The sequence below is a fragment of the Pseudophryne corroboree genome, chromosome 5, assembly GCF_028390025.1.
Source record: "Pseudophryne corroboree isolate aPseCor3 chromosome 5, aPseCor3.hap2, whole genome shotgun sequence".
Taxonomy (NCBI): domain Eukaryota; kingdom Metazoa; phylum Chordata; class Amphibia; order Anura; family Myobatrachidae; genus Pseudophryne; species Pseudophryne corroboree.
Genome location: NC_086448.1, coordinates 535986325 through 535998978, shown reverse-complemented (window position 1 = coordinate 535998978; position 12654 = coordinate 535986325).

The following is a 12654-nucleotide window of genomic DNA, read 5'->3' as shown; positions in this document are numbered from 1 at the left end:
AAAATTAACATGAACCCTGTATCTAAAAATCAAGTGTCTTCTTTAGTATTGAACAATGCCTTATACTGTATGTTTATATATAAATAGTGCCCCTGTATCTTTGTAGTAGTTAACATTGCTGCAATACACTGTGTGTAATCTTAACAAACAGTGCCCTTTTCATTCCCAAAGTGAAAATGATTTCATTTTCAGTATGCCTGCCGATGACCAGCGAATCAGGACCAGTCTCTCATCTGTCTGAAATAAGTGACTGCCTATAAGGGACTTCTTTTGATTTACTGGCTGGCTAATTGAATCTGCTTCAGGGTGTCTCGCTACACGTTATAATAATTACTATATTTGGAATGTGCAAAACCTAATGGAATATGTGTATAGAGATGTGTCCTTATCCATTGTGGCTTCAATCGCACCAAACAGCCCCTCTCGGTACGCCAGGTCCTATCTTTTTCACTCAAAATGTGCATATTATTACCAAAAATGAAACAACTGGAAGCAACAAAATTACTTTGCTAGATTACACTGAGCAATCTGTTGTGTGACATTTGTACATCTGTTAGTAACTGAAACTGAATACGTATATGAAGTGCTACAATGCATCAGCCTCAGATTTTTCTCACGCAAAATTCCACTGTGCTTCATCTGCATTTTGTATGTGTTTAAAACTAATTCCTGTTCGAATGGCTTTCACTGCATCTGCAATGTGAATATGACACACAATTTAAAGAAAAAGATGGTGCGATAGACAACACAAACAGTATGGCCTAAGTTGTCATTGCTAAATACTGACTTAATCAGCTATTTATTATACTGCTTTGTGAAGTTATATTTGCAGTGTTATTTGGATGCTTTCCATAACACATTCCTCTGAATATATCATTTTCACACATGTATGCTGTATATTATGCTTCCTATTGTTTCCATCCTGTTGTGTTTTGATGGCCTTAGTCATATGATCTATATGTTCAGCCAAATAATTTGGAATTATTGCCTAAATGTGCAAAATTAGCCAATAAGAGTGGATGAAGCACATATAGTAAATATACATATTTTTATAGTGTGTGTATATATTACATACACATTTCCTAAGCAGATAATCTAAACACCATGAAACATAAGGCTTCAATATTGTTATTTTGCATCAGACACTGATAACTGTGTGTAATGCACTATGGATACTGTGGGTCTGATTTATCTCAGTCCATGGGGGGAATGTAATAGGGTGTGAGAATCATAAAGTGAGAGATTTTGGGAGAATTCTCCTGTTTTTTTTAAGTGGCAATCATTTATATGGGAAAATCAACCTGGTTTTGCCATGGAAGTGGTTGGCACTTAAAAAAAAAACAGGAGAACTCTCCCAAAATCTCTCACTTTCTGATTCTCACACCCTATTACATTCCCCCCAGGTATGAAATGCGTTTGTGGGAGGAAAATCTCGCCAGGACTCCGAGTGCGATATGTATGAAAATTGCAGGAATGTACAAGTATTTGGGTGCCGGGACAGAGCTTGCATGAAACCTCTGTCCTAGTGAATCACATCTCCACACTTCTTTTGCAGATGAAGGGATTCACAAATGCGAAAGCTTTCATATCCTGGCCATCTTTCTGTGCAGCAGCCAGGAGAGCCATCCTGCTCTAAGGTGGGGATCACAGCAGCATTATGACATGCAGGTAAGAGTCATTTCTCTGACAGACAGGACTCTGCACTGGCTGTGCACTCATGGCTGGGGAGAGAGGGAGAACGTAGGAGGGATGATAGATCTGCAACGTGTGGGGCTCGTGGGAACTCCACACATTGAACCCATTATAGAAACGCCAATGATGCTGCTGGCAACAACATAAGAGGACACATCTGTACACATAGAGCCGGAAAGCCAAAAAGTGTGAGTTCATTCTTATCCATGGGGCAATTGGGGTAAAATTCTGTGTGGAACATTTAAGGCCAAATTCTGCCTAAAGGGTCATATTTATTACACATTTTTAATGCAGCTGTGAAAAACGATTTTGTCAAAGCTGCTGTGTCTTTGTACACAGTGACTGTGCAGAATTATGCAAAAGTAGCAGAAGGAGTCTTAAGTAAAAAGTTGTCCACTGCAGGCTTCTGTAATCTGCTGCTGTGTCCAAAGATGCTGTGCTGAATCATCTGTGTGAGCATCGAATGCAGCCACTAGTTTCAGCATGCCAAGAAAACAGGGCCAACACCCCCATTTTCTGGAATGCTCCATGCTCCCAAATAGCACCAGCATATCAATGATACTGCGGCTTTTGTGGCACTGTGAGCGATGTAACAGAAACAGATCTGCACATGCGCAATGTGGCTCCTGTGCATGCGTAGATAAAAAAAAAAACCCATTGGAGATTGACTTACATTTTTAATTTCTGTCATTGGTGGACAACTGTTAGCTGACCTCAGGCAACATGGTAGCGCCCAGCTCCAGAAGTGGCATGAGCACCGCAAGACCCCTGCAACTCCGTGACCTTTGGGCCGATAAGTCCTTGCAGTGACACTCAATGTATTTTTTTTATTATTAATTTACCCTCCTCCCTATTCTAGCATCAACTACTTTATATTCCCCCCTCCCCACCCCGCTTATTATAGCTCTCACCTCACCCCTATAGGCATAACCTTCCCCCCTCACACACGGGTCTGGGACTCCAGGTCGACAACAAAAAGGTCGACACACCTTAGGTTGCCGCCAATTGGTCGACACACCTTAGGTCGACATGGACAAAAGATCGACAGGAACAAGGTCGACATGGAAAAAAGTTGACATGAATTTTTTATGTTTTTTTTGTGTCATTTTCTTCATAGAGAGACCGGGAACCCCAATTAGTGCACCGCAACCCCTCTCATGGCTCGCTTCGCTCGCCAAGCTTCGGGCATGGTGCCTTCACTCCGCTCCGCTTTGCTCAGCACAGATTACCGTTCCAATCGTAGTCCACGTGGATCGTTAAGTATGAAAAGGTTCCAAAAAAGATTTAAAAAAACAACAACTCATGTCGACCTTTTTCCATGTCGACCTTGTTCATGTCGACCTTTTGTCCATGTCGACCTAAGGTGGGTCAACCAATTGGCGTCGACCTAAGTTGTGTCGACCTTTTTGTTGTCTACCTCGAGTCCGGATACCCTCACACACACACATACACAAGCAGAGCGTGTGGCAGGGAGGACTGATGATCAGCCAAATATCATCAGAGATCAACCAAAAAGTGCTGGGAGAGGAAGGAAGTTCTCCTCCCACACTGAGCTTCCCCGGTCACATGGCGTTCTGGGGAGCGATTCCGACAGTGGCATCAGTGGTTAGAGACTGCCACAGCACTGCCAGGTCTTGGGCACAAGCAGGGGGCAGCGCACAATGGAGCTCTGAACAGCAAGGGCAGTGCACACCAGGGGCAGCATGTCGCATGCCATGCAACCTGGCCAGGTAACGTACACCTGGCTCTGGTTGCATCACAATTGACCAAGCCAGGCAAGTGGTTAAGTCGTCATTGTTTGCATTGAACATAAAGGAATTACCATTATTACCATTACCAGGAAATACCATAATTTCTTATTAACAAAGATGTCAGTTTCTGGAAATCCCTTCTACTGTGAAATGTTCTACTTTGCTGCCATATGATGTCACCAGGACATGGCTGCTCCGTGACTGTCTGCATGCGCTAAATGGACACATCACCAAAAGAATTTGACAGGTCTTACAAATACTTGTAAACGGATGCCAAGAAGCTATGACATATTCCTCATGCCATCCTGAAAAACAGATTGATAAATAGCAACTTCAGCAAACTGAAGGATTAACAAAACAATCTGTCCTGCAGCTCACAAACAATATCATTATTTCAAAAGACATTTCAAACACAGTGTGATATTGTATGACCTTAAAAGCATTAGACATCTAGCATACCACAGACTGTTTTATAAAGTACAATAACTTCCTGGAATTCTTGGGGTAGCAGAGCCGGAGCCATGCAATTCCTGTTTTCTTTGCATTGTTTCCTGAATGTGAATATAATCAGTCTTGCTAACACTTGTAACCATGGTACTGATAAACAACCCCTGAGCCCGATAATGGCTATATATTTCTAGGCTTCCCTCTTCCAACTTTTCCATCTTTGTGTGATACATTTGTAACTAAACTACTGTACTTTATACTTCATCTGCTGTCTGCCAGTTACACAATATGTAAATGTAATACAGATGGAAAATGTAGCAGAAGTTATATAAAATCATATAGAGGTGTCCGCTTTCTAAAGTGTTCTTTACTTTATCATACCAATCTAGCGAAATGAAGAAAAATAACATTTTGAAACTGGGACAACGCGCAACAACTTCGGAAAAACTGACCAGATAAAATCAGACCAAAATGGTTTGCTGACTGCAAGAGGATACAACCTAATTTTTTTTAGATTTGAGTACCAAATATGTCTCTCCATCAAAAACATTTTTTGTAAACTTCTCAGAATTAAATTCCAGTTATACCTGTCATTACAGAATTCTGTTTTGTTATCTTTGCATCTTCTTAGTCAAATACTGTGAAGAATTCCAAGTCTCTAAAATATTTGATTTCACATATCTTCATGGTAAATGTCAATAATATCAACTGTCCTGTCCTGAGTGTATTTACCCATCCTAATTCAGGTCACTTATAACCTAGAGAGATACTCTACCACCATTTCAATTCTCCCTGACCCTACTAAAAAGTGTATAACTTTTTATATATTAGCAGCCCAGCCATGATTTAGCCATGTTTCAGCAACAACAGATTGCTCCTCAAATACCACAACTCTACAGCAGCTATATCAGTGTATTTAGCCTTCTAGCATTTACGAACATACACTTGTGCTGACCATTAGTCTGCAGGTTATGTTGTTAGTTTTCTTTCTATGACTTGTAATTCAAGTTACACTTTTCTTGGCAATGAAGGGAACTCCTTCTCAGCTAGCCCTTTCCTTTATCTCCTCCTGCTACACCCAGCACTTACCCTTTCTGGCCTACTCTAATCCACTCTCTCCTAACTCCCTCATACTTACTATAAATGAAGTACTCCTAAAGCTCTCTCAGATATCTGCCAGGTAATACAGGAGAGCCTGTTCCATTAAGATGCAGTCTATACTTAGCATATATATGGAATTCTAAAGAAAAGTCATTCCAGTACTGTGGAGATCTAAAACCTTACCTTCTTACATCTAGGCCTTAGCCATAAATTTAGCTCTTGCCTCCCTTCTTGGGCTATGGCACTGGCAATAATACAGAGACTGTAAACTTCAGAAGTTACCTCAGTCAGGTTCCAGCTTAGATACCTAAATTAACTATTATGAGTGCTATTTATCATTGACCTCCTGTTTTCTGCAGTACTTAACATTTTTGAATGATATACTAGTACCACACTTTATTCTAAAAGAGTGATGCACAATGAATATTACAGGAGTTCCCTCCACAAACTCATGAAATTGCCATTGCTAGTAGAAAAAGGCTTTAGGGCAGGTAGGTAATTTAGAAACCATTACTGCAAATGCGTGGGCCTCAGTGCCCATCAAGTATAGGGAGGACTACCCTAGCAGCCTTCTGGGGAGAGAGCAGGTGACCACAGTATTCTGTGAGATGCTTAGCTTGTCGCAGTTTTATTAACTGGACCTAACTTGCAGCCCCTTAGCAGAGTGTGGGGATGGCAGAGACAAGCGATAAAGGAGATAATGCAGGAAATGCTGATTTCTCTGTGATGTGCTTCTTGTTAAATAGGATGAAATGTTGAGAACCTCTTTCACAAGCCAGAGAAGGAGGTTATTTCTTTCTGATAAATAGACCCCACAGTATCTTCTATCCACCCACAATCTATCAGCCCAGACTACAACATGCACGCTGAAGCCAAACTTATTTTCTTTCCCACACACTATATGGAGGGGATGTAGTTATGTGACTGGTGGTCAGAAGACCACGAGTCACAATACCGACACCTGCATCCCACCCCCTCACAATCCCAACAGTCAACATGCTGACTGACAGAGACTATTCCCACTCGTGGGTGTCTACGACACCCATAGAGTGGGAATAAAACCTGTGGCGAGTGCAGCTTGCCCCCTAGCCTGCATGGCGAGTGCTGCAAGCCCGCAAGGGGCTTCATTGCGCTTGCCCCCTCGCCGGCATTCTAAACCCCGGGATCCTGGCGTCGGTATGGTGACCGGTGGGATCCCAAACGCCGGTCACCCATTTCCAACCCATATAAAAGACATGGACACACGAGAGATGCAAGTGTCTGTGCCTGATAGAAACCAGGTACATATGCTAATATTGCTCTTAAGATTGTTTCCTCTTTGCATATGATCACAATTGTGGCTTTTTTAAATGAAAACTCTGCATCAGGAGCTTGGTGTCCTAGAAAAGACATGACTCTACGGTATATGTTCTACACATATATTAAATGTTCTTGTGTCCAAATAAGGTTTTTTTTGTTTTATGCACCAAGTTATCATAAAATATTTAATTTTCAATATAATACAGAAATTGTAGTTGCCTTTCTAGCTTATAACAATGAATCCGCAACTTGCACCATGTACTTGTAATAAAGTTCAGGATAGGTGGGGACCTGACAGCACCCTTCTTCTACATCACACCTGTCAGGAATGGCCTCATGCACTGCCCTTTCAATTTGTCATGTCAGTCAGCAGGATCCTCTGGAGTTTCCTTCTCACAGCTATGTTCCAGCTGTTTAAATCACGTGACCTTGTCAGACTCATTATCAACAGTGCTCTGTCAGCATCCTTTAAACCACCACCTTCCAGTTTAAACTGCAATAGACTGAAAGTGTATTCCTATCTCTCTGCCTCTGTATTTGCTTGTACATGCACATGCACATCCCGAACATTACTATATACTAAAACTTTTGTTTCTAAAATAATATAACTGTGTTTTAATTAAAACTGTAATGCCATATAGAATTTATTCATGAGTTGGTGTATTTTTGCCATTTACCTAGTGTAATAAACACTTCAGTAAGCCATAAATGCAAAAATACATATTTTTGTGTGTGATCTAAGTTAACAGTAGTATGTATGACACAATGCTGGAAAACTTCTAGTAGCCACACATATTTTAGTCCTTGAAATCCAGCACTTATTGTAACTACAGTACTAGCAGCCTTGATAAAGCATATTAGTGCCAGTGTGTTAGGCAAATAGCAAGTGTGTGAAAAAATGATGGACTCTCAAAAAATTTACATGGGTGGCAGAATCTTCTCAATACTCACATTTTATTATGTTTCTTGAAGCTGCATTAAAAACATCAAACAGCTCGTAAAAGACATATTTTTGTTACCAACAGACACAAATATAAGTAAAAGAGTAGCTTCCTAGTATAAAAACACCTACAATCATACTACTTACAATCTGATTAATAATTACACATTTGTTGGCTTTATAGCATGTGTTTGTAGGGCTTCCATGTACTGCCCTAAGGTGACAAAAATAAAAAATACATATGCACATTAGCTTTCACAGGGAAGATGGGGCCCTATAGCAGATGCATCCCATGGCTATTATGGTAGCTACATCTTTGCTAATAATAGTACATAGTGGGGCTAATTCAGTCAGAATTGACCACTGTTTTCAGGACTGTGCATGCGCTGAGGCTGCAGTGTGCATATGATGCACACTGCAGCCTGATTGGCAGGTTGTGGGCTCTTGGTAGAGGAGAGGTGGGCCATTCCTGTTTTTGGGAATTCCGAGGCCGGTGACTACGTCTTCCAATGCAGTTTTACTGGACTCAGTAGTGGAGATGTGGCAGCCATTCTGAGTAACCTTAGGGTTACTCATATGTCAATTCCTTCAACTGATGGTGGTGATAGTGATCCAATACTGCATCTACGGATGCAGCAGCGGATCAGTGAAGCAACAGGTGGGCGTATTTTTCCACAAGATGCCTGCTTTGTCTTTTGTATCTTTTTGCACACCCACTGCATACAAAGACTCATCAGCTGTTTAATTAGCGTCCACCTCCACCTCTGCATCAACCACAATATTATTGTTCGTGCTTCCCAACTACTTGTGATTATCAATGAAGAGATCTTTCCATTAAGATATTTAAAGTATGAGGGTGGTTCAATACACAAGGTAACAAAATCTCTCACGTATGAAATGTTCTCATTTTCATTTTAACTTCCCACCTCTGTTTCATTCTAAGTTCCCTTTGATAATGGCAGTACAGACATTCAAGATGAGCAGTGATCCAGTCTGCCAAGCACGTCCCTCACAGGCAGTGCACCGAGCCTGTTTCTGTGACATTATCACCGTACTACTTAACAAGTTGGCGATGAATTTCAGCTGCTGATGTGCTCTTTAGACACAGAAATCTGATCACACTACAAACCTCACTGTTTGGCCATGTCTCTCTGCCAGACCTGCCATCTTACTACTGATTCTTGGGACAGTATGACTGATATGAGGCGCAGTCTAATGGAGGGGAAGCAGTGGTCTACCTGCTCTGGTCTGATGGGAAATTAACATGAAATACAGAACATTACACACATGAGAGGTCTTGTTACCATACTTATTGAACCACCCTCGTACATACAAAAAACTGGCAAAACTGAAAATTTATTGTGCATGAAACATTACATGTTTTATGCATGTTTCAGTTTTGTAGATTGCATGTGATTCTAATAATTGATTATGATAATATATATAACAATTATATGCATTAGTTCATTTCTACTGAAGGGAAAAGTCATAGTTTTATTTATAACCAAAGTTTTGTGATCAAAGTGTTCAGTTGCAGTAATCTGTGTGGATGTACATCACACTTGGCAGAACTGGCTTGCCTGGATAGGTCTTGCTGTTGCTTGAACCTTTGCACTATAAGAGAATGTTCACTGACATTTTTGCACTTTAGTAATCCAACTATGTTGACATATTTTACATCTGACTTGTTGAAGGCTCTGCAAGTGAGAATCATTTATCCACGTTATTCAGCCGTTGCATATTATTTTTGAACACCTGCTTTTACTTGTGCACAGGAACTAAGGGAGTTTACAGTGGAGGCACAGACATTTAACAAATAGTAATATCTTCATAATCATTATAGAATATTTCCATTGTATGTATTTTAAAAGTTACTACTGTATCTATCATTTGTGCTAATTAGTATTGCCACTTTGCGTGATGACTTTATTTTAATGAACTCTGACAATCCAGGGAAGTAGTTTTAGATTAATTTTTATTCTGAACCGATACTTATATCTATATGGCGTTTAGTGTAAAGCTTACGTAAGAAAAAACTACACAAACAAGTAAACAAAATGTATATTTGCCTACATACTATCCATTAGACCTGTCAACTTAAACATAGTTTTTATACAAATGTTGTTTATCTACCTGCGCCACAAAATTAATGTTGTACAGTAAGTAGTAAATTTAGGGAAATGCACAATTTGTGATGCCACTATTTAATTGTTGAGTACTGCATGTTGTGAAATTGATGTATTAAATATATATTAAACCCATATCGTTAAATTATTATCATCTTCATCATTTTTTTTTTGCAAGGGACCAAAAAGCCCAGAATGCCCAACAGAATAAAAAACTGTGCATAGTACAAATCATACACAAAAAACGGAACAGGTACATATGAGTTTGACGAATAAGGTGCAGACGTGAGACACAAGTCTGAGAGGGCCCTGCTGGATTTGATTTCCTAATGTAATGTTTAGCATGTTTATTATGGAAAAAATCTTTACCTTGCCATCAATATTTGGCAAAAAAAGATAATTTTAATCATAGAGGTGAAAAAAGAGCACAAGAGCAGCGGTTCTCAATTCCTGTCCTCCAGTACTCCCAATAGGTCAAATTTTGTGTGATTATCTATTTTGCTGGGTTGGCAATTATTTCACATTTTCGACAGACAGAAATCCTACAAACACGACCTATTGGGGGTACTTGAAGACTGAAGTTGAATACCAATGACCTAGAGGATTTAAACGTAACAATAATTAAACTATTTAAAATCAATTATATCAGCAGTATAGAATGGAAAGAGTAATTCAAGTAGAACCCCAAACTCCCCAGTTTGAAATCAGTATAGGAGAATCTGCTATATAAATCCTAATTATACATACTGTAGCAGGGATTATGGGTTCTTGGGACAACAGTTGGAGCTCAGACCAGGGGTTCGCTGGAAACGTCTGTAGAGTTTACTCTTGGTGAAGATGAGGGTTGGAGGGGGGTATGTTTTTTTTTTATATACTATGAGTGTTTTCTTCAGAACTGTTTATATTCAGTTTTAACAAGACTTTCATTCCGACTACCGGGAACGTGCAGAGGTATGTCTTGTTCACAATAGTGCGCTATTGGTGTGTATGGCAATGCAACAATATTATCAGTAGGGAATCTGAGGCTCGTAGATAGCCTAGTGAGTCAATAGAGCAAAGCATTCACCCAATTACATGGCAATGCCCTCATTGTGTTTGTGAGATGGCCATATCCCCTTTTTGCAGCGTCCCAGTTACAAAAATTGTGAGCTGTGCCAATGCCATGTGAGGATTAGACATGGTCTTTTTTTCAGATTCATCATTTTCCTCCGCTACATGACTGATGGTTCCTGAATAACTGCCACTGCAACTCTCTGACACGTGTAGTCTGCATGCAATATAAATGATTGAAGCATGAAAATGGCTAGGTGACATAGAGGCATACTGATTGTTGGCTATAGGCAATGTAGCAATGTGGACCATGGCAGAAGCAGTGCATGGCAATGTGACCTGCTTATAATATGAATTAATAATTTATGATAACACCATTCACATATCACACAGCACCCTGATCTTCACCTTGGATATTCACACAATATGCTGACACTTTCCTATTTACATATGGATAAAAGATAAAAACAGTTGTTGAAACATCCCGGGGAATTTGCCAAGAGAGGGGAATTATTGCCTTATAATAAAGCACGTTGAGAACCAACAGAACAAGTTTTATTCTTGAACATGTTTACTATGGACAATTAAATAAAGACAATTGATCAGTAAATCAATATTACTGTATGTTTGGTCTAGCACTGATAACAGACTTGCATTAAACACTTTCCTTTCAGTCAATTGTCCAGAAACCAAACATTGAATGTTGCCATGGTCTTTCACTGATGGGCTAATTCTACACATAATTGGACACATAGGCATGGGCAGGGCCTTGATAAAGTGTGTGTGGGCCTCAAATACAAGTTATTCAAATGTAAAGCAAAGGGGAATTTAGTGTTTTTGAAGTGTCAGAAAAAAGGAGGAGTTATTCGAAGATGCAATTAGGTATTAAGATGAAATTACACTAATTGTTCTTGATTTTTACAAAAGAAAAGTAAAAACTTTTGTATTGTTTTTGGTTCTGTATTACTGAGACATTTGTAAGCTCAACAATTTTGTCTTTCAAGCAGGTCAAAATAGCCATAGAGTAGATTGCTCAATGCAAGGCAGCCTAGTCCATATTGCGCCATTGTTGAGCAAAGTTTTGTCGCAATGATGTTCAGTTTGGAGAAGCTCATTTCACACGAACAGCTTGTAAGAGTAGTCGCAGAGAATTTCCTTATAAGTTGCTTCTCTGTTAAATTCTGCTAACCCCTTCAACAAGTCTTGGAGTTTTGATGGAGGATATTTTCATGTAGTAACCGCACATACCTACGCTCCAAGCTCAGAACCATTCAGCTTGAAGTCTTTTTCATCACAGCCAATAAAGTGCAAGATTGTTCTCTTGGCTAATGATGACTTGGACAGTTTCCTAGGAAAATCTTGTGCATGAGCCTTGTAGCAGAGAATCGAGTAACATGTAAAACATACTGTCCCTATTTTTAATATGGGGGCACCAATTTTCATAGAAAATTTGTGATATCAATTGCGCACTGTGGTGCATATCTGACACGAGGTGTGCTGCTGTTATTCACACAAGGTTGCCCACCTTGCTAATACAGATAAACAATACAGGATGTACAGCGCTCGGCCCTTTGTTATATAATCTGTGCAATATCAATGATGCGTGGTTGACACAAATTTGAATCAAAGCTGTCTTTACTTAGTATAATTGAATGAGTACAATAATCTTTCAACATATATGAAAAAACATCTGATAATCCAATCACTGTGAATTCTCATAGAAACATAGAATCTGACTGCAGATAATAACCACTATCTAGTCTGCCACTTTTTTTTATCTTTTAGATATTCTCAACCCTTTTTGATCCTTAAGGATATTCATATGCCTATCTGAAGCATGCTTAAATTGCTGTACTGTCTTATCCTCTAACATCTCTGATGGGAGGCTATTCCACTTATCCACTACTCTTTCTGTAAAGTAATTTTTCCTTAAATTTCCCATGAACCTCCCTCCCTCCCTCCAGTTTCAGTGTATGATCTCAAGTTCTAATATTTATTTTCTTTTGAGGAATGTTTTACTCCTGTACTTTGTTAAAACTCTTGGTATATTTGAAAGTTTTTTTCATGTCCCCCCTTTCCCATCTCTGCTCCAAACTATACATAGTAAGATCTTTTTTATCTTTCCAGGGTTAGTTTTGTGATGTAAGCAATGCACCATTTTAATTGCACTTCTTTGTTCGCTCATTAATGTGTTTATATCTTTCTGGAGATATGGTCTCCAGAACTACACGCAGTATTCCAGATGGGG